The sequence below is a fragment of the Lactuca virosa genome, chromosome 3, assembly GCF_052849685.1.
Source record: "Lactuca virosa cultivar CGN04683 chromosome 3, Lactuca_virosa_CGN04683_v6, whole genome shotgun sequence".
NCBI classification, from domain to species: Eukaryota; Viridiplantae; Streptophyta; class Magnoliopsida; order Asterales; family Asteraceae; genus Lactuca; species Lactuca virosa.
This window is the reverse complement of record NC_136428.1, coordinates 164,117,267-164,125,569: the sequence shown is the minus strand read 5'-3', so window position 1 is coordinate 164,125,569 and position 8,303 is coordinate 164,117,267.

Here is an 8,303-nt window from a genome sequence, read left to right as displayed (position 1 = left end):
CTTATCCAAGTGGGAGACTGTTGGATAAGGTGTCTAAGTCGATAACTATTTCTGGTATGTACTTGACCCGGTTGGCATGGTCCATTTGGGTTACATGGCATTGCAACACTTGGGTAGACCAAATTGAGAGAAAGGATACTTAAGGTTTATTAATATATTATAAGTTCTAATATATTAATAATATTATTTAATTAGTATTGATCAAATAATTAATTTGGAATTAATTAAGTGATCAAAAAGAGACTAATCAAATATATGGGATTGATTGTGTAAATCATCTATTCTTGTATAGTGGGCTAATGATCCATGGTTTGTATGGATTGGATTAAAACCCATAAGGTGCTCCATGCATAGTCCATGGAGGTTACAAACCTATGGATCATGGAATATGGAAAGCCATGACAATTAGGGTTTACATGGTGTAACCCTACTTGTGCCACAACTATATAAAGACCCCTAGACTAGCAAAATTGGCACTTGTACAAGCAAGAAAGAGGGCTAGCCGATTTTGAGGTGTTAGTGAACTTCTCTCTAGGTTATTCCAAGTATTGTGGTGTTGTGTGAGACATTTGAGGCATCACACTTGAGGTGCTAGGCTCATAAGGTTTTCAAGGAATCCAAACAACATAAGGTATGTTCTACAACTAGCATTTATGTTTAAAAGTTCCCCATGCTATGATAGATAGGTTATGAACCTTGGAAATCAAATTTGCATGTATCATTAGTAAAACATAGATCCAAGGTTTCTAGGGTTGCATGTACACCATAGGAGTGTTAGAATGCTCAAAACCCTTCACATGATCCATACTCGATTCAAGGAGGATTTCGAGGATTCTAAGAATTGGTCGGGGAAGTTAGCATGGTTGGGTACCATGTTTCGCGGCAGGGGTTTTGTTCCTGTCAATCTTTTGGTGATAACTGCTCAGGCATGGGGATGGATCTGGTATGTGTTTTGGGCCTAGTGGCATTATGGATTCAGGTTGTTTGGGTGCAGGCCTAGTGAGTTTTGGCTTGAGGCCTTGGGGGTTTTGCTCGAGGCCGTGTATGCGAGTCGTGGGACTCAGGATGGGAGCAATGATTATGATCGGCTTGGGTTTTGCAGCTAGAAGTGGAATGGCTGATTGATGGATTGGAATGTCGTTATCTTTGGCAAGGGTTATGCCCTTTCAGTTTTCCCAGTTCAAAGGAGTGAGCAGGCTTATGACCACTAGGGTTAGGTTGTATTTTCAGCCCGGGGTCTGTTGGTCGCAGTGGTTGGTGGCAGTATCTCAGCATCGGTGAGCGCAAGTGGATCGATGTGGCATGAGTATCTTGTGAGGCAAGCAACGGCCCATATTCTCGAGAGACGGGAAGGTCAGGCGCCAGATTGTCGTTGGGATTGTAAGCAGGGAAGCTATGTTGGGATCGTGGATCGTTAGCTGCCTATGCTTTGTAAGTAGTTATAAGTGGGGGTTTCAGAGGTCTCCAGCTGAAATTCAGATTTCTCTTGGGATTCGATTGATCCGTATCGGGAGGATCATTATGCGTAAGTTATTCATTCCAGGGTCAGGAATGATCATACCTGGTTAAGCCGTTTTGAGTTATGAGTTGGTTTCAAACCAACGGGTAGTAGTTACGACCCTAAGTGGGGGATAACTGGGATTACTGGGATTCTCGAGTTGAGTATCAGTTGTTGGGGGATTTGTCAGTTTGTGTTGATTTGTTGTTCTCAGAATTAGTTCCGGACAGATGATGATCGGTAAATCATTTCCAGAAGCGGGTATGTTCAGTGCGAGTGGGTGTTGATTCTCCAGATTAAGTCTCAGGTGTCCTCGACCTTAAGTCGTTGAGTTCTCATTCAGCAGCGGTTATTCGAAAAATTCAAGGAGTGATGGTTAAGTTCCAAGGAATGGGTAAGCTTATCATCAAGTTCGGTATGTTTTATGTCCCCTTGGCCTCGGGTATGCTTACCCACTTCGGGGGTGTGAGATTTTGGTTTTCAGCAGGCTCAGGTTTTCGGTAGCATTCGGGAAACCTCCGAGAGCTAGATACATATTGGTGGAATCTATTCAGTCTTGATCAAGGTATGAGGTCTTATTCTGATAGTTCATGGGGATGTCTTCCGGTTATGCTGAGGACTGTCGTTTTGTTGGAACCCTGGAAATTCTTCTTTGGATGATTGAGGTTAAGGGTTTTCTAAGGATGTACATTATGGTAAGTTCAAGTTATGATGCCAAGCGGGGTGTTTATGGTTTGTGGGCCCAGAAATCATGATTGCTCGTTTCTCCTGCTTGTGGTACTTTCAGGATTTGCATAGAAGGAATTTGGGAAAATCTCTCAATCAGCTGGTTTAGATGAAGGGAGCAGTAGGGGTGTGGGGAGTATTAGGAAGTATTTATGGGATGTATGTATATTATTCCCGTGGGTTCGCAAGATGTTGTTTAGATTTCGATTTCGAGTTTGGAATTTGTTTTGAAGTTGCAAGTCATAAGTCCTTTATGATGGTCTCGAGTGGTTGCCTAGGTGGGAGTACACATGAGCCGATAAGAGTTGGTAGTATTGCGGAGGATTTTTGGGTTTGATCATATTTTGTCATCAAGGCAGTGGTTGGTAATGGCATGTCAAGGGTCGAGTGTATTAGGGTTTGGTGTGTCATATGGTTTGGTTTTGGGTGAAGTTCGCGGTCGATACGTTTTCAAGGATCAACTAGTTGTGTATCTGGTGGTGGCCCCGGTCAGGGACTGGGGGTAGCTTTCAATAAATGCTCATCGGTTTTAAGTCAGTTCTTCGAGAAGAATATGAATGGCCATTTCAAAGGGGGGGGGGGGCATTTGGTGGAAACTCGCGTTAGGAATCGCGAGTGTAATAGTGTAAGGTCTGTATGCTAGGATACGGTGAGGTAAGTGTAGAATCTTTTGGTTTGTGGAGCGAGTCACGAGTTTCAGGAGAAAGGTGTAATGTCATCACGTTGGTGAAATCTAAGGTGGTTTTGTTTAGAATGTCCTTTTCTTTCAGGTTTTGGGAACCTGGTGGCCGGACCAGGTGCGCGACTGGTAGTCTCAGCGGTGGTTGAGGAAAATCTATGTATCCAGGTTTAGTGAGGGGTTGCGATGAATAAGAGGATTTTAGGAGAAATGCAAGGGTAAGCCCTTGGATCTCGGTTTATAAGTTTAGAACCGAGTTGTGTATATTCAGGTATTCCAATCTTGGGTATTCCAGCCCGAGGTTGATCGGGCCAGGCGTGAATGTTCGTGCTTTCGAGCTAGCAGTGATGTGTATGTTGGTTCGGGAGTTAAAGGAAGCATTATCATGTCAACGATAAAAAGGTTCATCTCCTAATTTGTCTCCTATTGCTCATTATATCCTTGGAAATTTGGTCATTAGAATGAGCTTTCTCTTGAAAGAATATATATATATATATATATATATATATATATATATATATATATATATATATATATATATACTCTTTTGTCAACTAAAGAATTGTCGGTAGTAGCGTATAATTTGTGATTCTGTTTTCTGGCGGGAACCTCAGGTTTTCAGGGTTGAGTAGTCAGTTTAGGGATAAGGGGAATGAAATCAGTGATGGTTAGTATGGGCGGTCTGTCGGGTAGTCAGACCGAATTCGAGATTCCAGATCGCAGATTTTCAGGTGAAGTAGGGTTGTTTTCTGCGTGGGATTATGGATTTGTTTTCTTCGGGTTTAAAAATTTCTGTTGAGTTTGGTCGCCTTGGGAAGGTCATGGTATGTTCAAAGTTGTGGGTGTCCCTCAAGATGTCAGGCATGCCAGGGATGGTAAGGGATGATTTCGAGGACGAAATCGAATTTAAGTGGGGGAGAGATGTAACACCCTGATTTTTAAGTAATTTAAAATCCATCATTTGAGTTTTAATTATGTCACTTTTGGTCCTTGGATTAGAATGAAGTGGCTATGGGACGCCCTAGTGGCAAAATAGTAATTTATAGAGCAAGAGTTGTACGTTGGGCATACATATGAGTACGCTAAGCGTACTATGCGCGCGCCTAGTATGCTGGGCGTACGTATATGTACACAGGGCGTACGTGTGTCCGGGTGAAAACCCTAATTCTTAGGGTTTGTGGAGTATTTAAACATCTTATGGACCATTTCTCCCATCTTTTTCCAGCTTCCAAGTCCTTGGGTCATTTTGGCAAAACCCTAACCTCCATAAGTGTGAGTTGTGAGCTAAGAGGTGATCCTTGTGTGTTTGAAGATGAAGAAGTTGCATCAAGAAGCTTGGGAACGTGAAGCAATGCTTGAATCTGGAGTTTAGGCTTCCTTTTCTATCATCCAAAGGTATAAAGTTCATACCCTTAGGATTGTTTTGCTAGATCTCTTGTTGGGTTCTTTTATGCTTCCTTTTTGGTCCCAAATGCTCCATTTTGAACATGCCATGTTCTGGATGATTTGAGTTGCCCTTTCACACCCTTGGAGGGGTCCTTACTCATAAAAATGAGGTTCTAATGGCTAGAAGTGCCCCACGCATTTGGTAGAAAGGTCTTAATGGATTAACACCTTGTATTAAGAACTTTTGGACGTCTAAAGTCATAAAGTTGGAGACTTTATGACTATAATGTGCATTTGGACCATGGATCTGAAGTTTGGGCTTAAGTGCTTAAGCCATTAAGCACTTATCATAGTTTTGGTCTCTGCGAGGGTACGCCTCGCGTAGAAGGGGGTACGCCCCGCGTTCAAGGTCAAACGCCCCGTAACAAGTCAATGTGAGGCTCGCGTACGCCCTACGTACGTCCGGAGTACGCCCCGCGTACGCGACTGTGATGGGCTTTTTCATTTTTTGGCTTCAGTTTTGGGTTTGGTTTGCATTGGGCTGTGTTGGGCCGTCTGGGATTTTATGGTTTGGGCTTTTGGATTGTTGGATCTTCTTCAGTGACGGCCATGGATGGAATTAGGCCCAATTTGGAAAATTGGGCCATAATTGGGCTCAAGGCGTTTATTTTGATGTTGGGCCTTTTGTCATTTAGTTGGGCCTTGGCTTTGGGCCATGATTGAGGAAGGGTAAAAAGGTCTTTTACCCTGAATTGGACACATAGTATGAGTCAGTTGCTAGATGTTGATGGATTGTCATTTTGGTATCTGTTAGCACGCGTGTAATAGCGGATATGCAGTCAAAGATTGTTCATGGAATCAGTTGCTGATGGGGTACTATCTTGATGTTGGCGGTTTGGGGATCTGGCAGCCAACAGCCAGGGATCATATGTGTATTCGGCTATGTGAGGTGAATTTTCCTCACTATATTTGTTGGTCGAAGGCACCAATGTCGGCCATTTGGATTGTTATCATGGTTTATCGTATGCTTGTATGCTGTAGTGATCTGTTAGATCGGTATCCTGGTAGATAGGATGTTGCTATGTTGTAGTGATCTGTTAGATTGGTATCCTGGTAGATAGGATGATCCTATGTCTAGTGATCTGTTAGATCTTCCTGTTATCTTTTCTGGCTATGTGTTTACCAGTCGCATGTGCATGGGTAGTGTAGTTGGGTTGAGACTGTACTGCTTTGTGCTGCCAGTCAACAAACCCGATAATATTTATATCGGTATGTTATATGACTGCTTATCTGTTATGTGTATGTCTACATGGTTGTGTGTGTGGTTGGGTTGAGGTGGGCCTATTTAGTACTGAAGGCCAACAGACACAGGGCGTCCCGGATAGACTGAAGGCCAGTAGGGCGTACCAGTCAGGCTGAAGGCCCAGAGAACGGTCCAGACAAGCTGAAGGCCCAATGAGGCGGTCCAGACATGCTGAAGATCCTTTGAGCGGTCTAGGCTGAAGGCCTGGTGAGGCGGTCCAGACATGTTGAAGGTTCTGTGAGCGGTCCAGACAGGCAGAAGGCCCTGTGAGGCGATCCAGACACACTGAAGGCTCTATATGCATGTTGTTTGCTGTTATGTTTATGATTATGCATTGTGTTGGTACTTTTGGGGAACTCACTAAGCTTCGTGCTTACAGTTTTGGTTTATGGTTTCAGGTACTTCAGTGGATCGTGGCAAGGTGAAGGCGTGACCGTACACATCCTCGCGTTTTGGATTTATGATTTCTGGGAAACTCTGATAATGTGAACGTTTTTAAAACTATGTTGAAAAGATTCTAATTTTTAAATAATGTTTTGGAATTAATGAGTTTTGTAAACACTTCTATAGAAAAATGGTTGTTTTGAAAAGTTTAAATTTTATGAAAATTTTATGGATGTTACAGTTTGTCATTTCTCAGCCTCCTTAAGCACTAGAATGTTCCTTGAGAGAAACCCTAGTGTCCTTTGAGTGTTTTGAGCTTATCCTCTTTTCTTAAACCATTTTTCTTTCTTATTTGCGTATTTTACTGAAGCTTGAAGATCAAGAAAGTTTCCTTGGTTACAAGGATGGTGGTTTCAAGTGTAGATTCAACAAAGATACTTCATTTCTACACCTTTGTGACTATAAAGTCTCTAACATGCTCTTTGTTTTGCTTGATCTATTTGAGTTGTGTTTTGTAGTTGTGAGAACTCCAACACCTTTTGAGCTTTATGGAACACTCTTTGGAGTTGTTGGACTAGGAAAGTTGTGTTTTGGTGTTTGTCAATTAAGCCATACAACTTGTGAGGTCCTTTAAGCGAGTTTTGAATGTTAAAGTTTAGATCATGCATGATTTGGGTGTTTGAATGGATAAAGTTGGAAACGTTATTCATTAATACATTTGAAAGAATCCAATTTGGAAAAATAGAGTCTTGACTTAATGGATTAAGTCGAAAAACCCTTGAAAGGGTTGAGGCGTGGCGCACCTAATGCTTTCTAATAAATTAGGAGTCATGTCTGATTTGGAGCTGAGACCAGACTATTTTGTCATGTAATAGGTGCGGGGGGCAGAGGTAAGGTCGCAGAGCGCCTCATTGACCAAATGTTGACCTTTTGACTAAGTTTGGCCTTGGTTCAAACTTTAGGCTTCTAGATGATAGACTGAGGTTTAACCTTTCAATAAAGTCGATAATTGGTACCATTACGTCATCATCACTTGGTATTAGTTTTGGGTTTATTAGGGCTCTTTTTATATATCGCTTGCTGCTTCAACCAACAATGAATTAGAGTTCAATTCAAGCTCCATGGTTGCCCATTGCTCTTCTTCTTCTTCTTCTAAGACGTTGATCAAAAATTGAAGAAAAGTTCACATTCTAATCTCAGATGCATATAGACCATCATCAATAGTCCAAGACCATCGAACTCTTCCGTTGCAAAATCCCATAAATGATTTTTCTCTTCCATTGCAAAATTGCAACCCCAAGCAAGTTTTATTTATTTATTTATTTACTTTTTTGCAATGTGCACTTAATGACGTTTTCCTTATGCATGTTTTATAAGTTTTCTTTAATTTAATGCAATCTTTTTTAACCCAATATGACCAGTTTAATTTCATTCATTTTAAGGTTCTTATATATTTCCATTGTTTCATGGCATACGATTCCTGGTGGACGTAAAATTATCTTGATGGGATTTTACCCAGTAGCGGATACGCAGATATAGTGGGTTTTAGTGGGGTGCATGCACCCCACTTAACATGCTTTTTTACATATATTTTATATAGAAAATTCATAATTAAAATTGATTTTCAATTAATGGCCCATGATATTAGTAGTTTTACACTATGCACCACTTACAATAATCTCTGGATCTGCCACTGATTGTACTCTGGTTTGGCTGGAACTAATGCATACGTTTTACCGTAAGTTTTAATTTTCCTTTTCTCAAACATTGAGATCATTGTGTATTCTTATTGACCTGTATGTACTTTTATTTGGTTTCTTATAAAACTCTTTTGTTTTCCTATTTTTGGGAAAAATGTTTATAATTCTTTAATCCTTTCAATGCATCACCAATTTTATTGGTGTATATAAATCTACAAAGCAAAACTTATTGAAGAGTTGACCGGAAAATCTTAGTGCCTTTGGCTCACTTGGTAAGCTTTTAAATTTTGTACTTGTTGATCTTTGTGCTTTTTTTTATTTCCTATATTTCATGAAAAAGTGTTTTTGCTATATATAAATACATAGGTATATATGTGTAGATAATCTCCCTATTATTATTTCGGCTATATTCTAAAAAATAATGTAGACTGTAGGTGTTGTTGGTGGAGTTGCTTCTTCTATGATTAATATGTTGCTCAAAGTCACCAGGATCGATAAAGTGCATACGTATTACGTTCCGGATCTTGCATTCCGGTTCGTGGTATATTGTGTAGAGAGACTCAAGATCAACAAGCCCCACAATCGAATTGGGAGGATGTTAAACCAACAAATCTCTAGGTTGCTGAA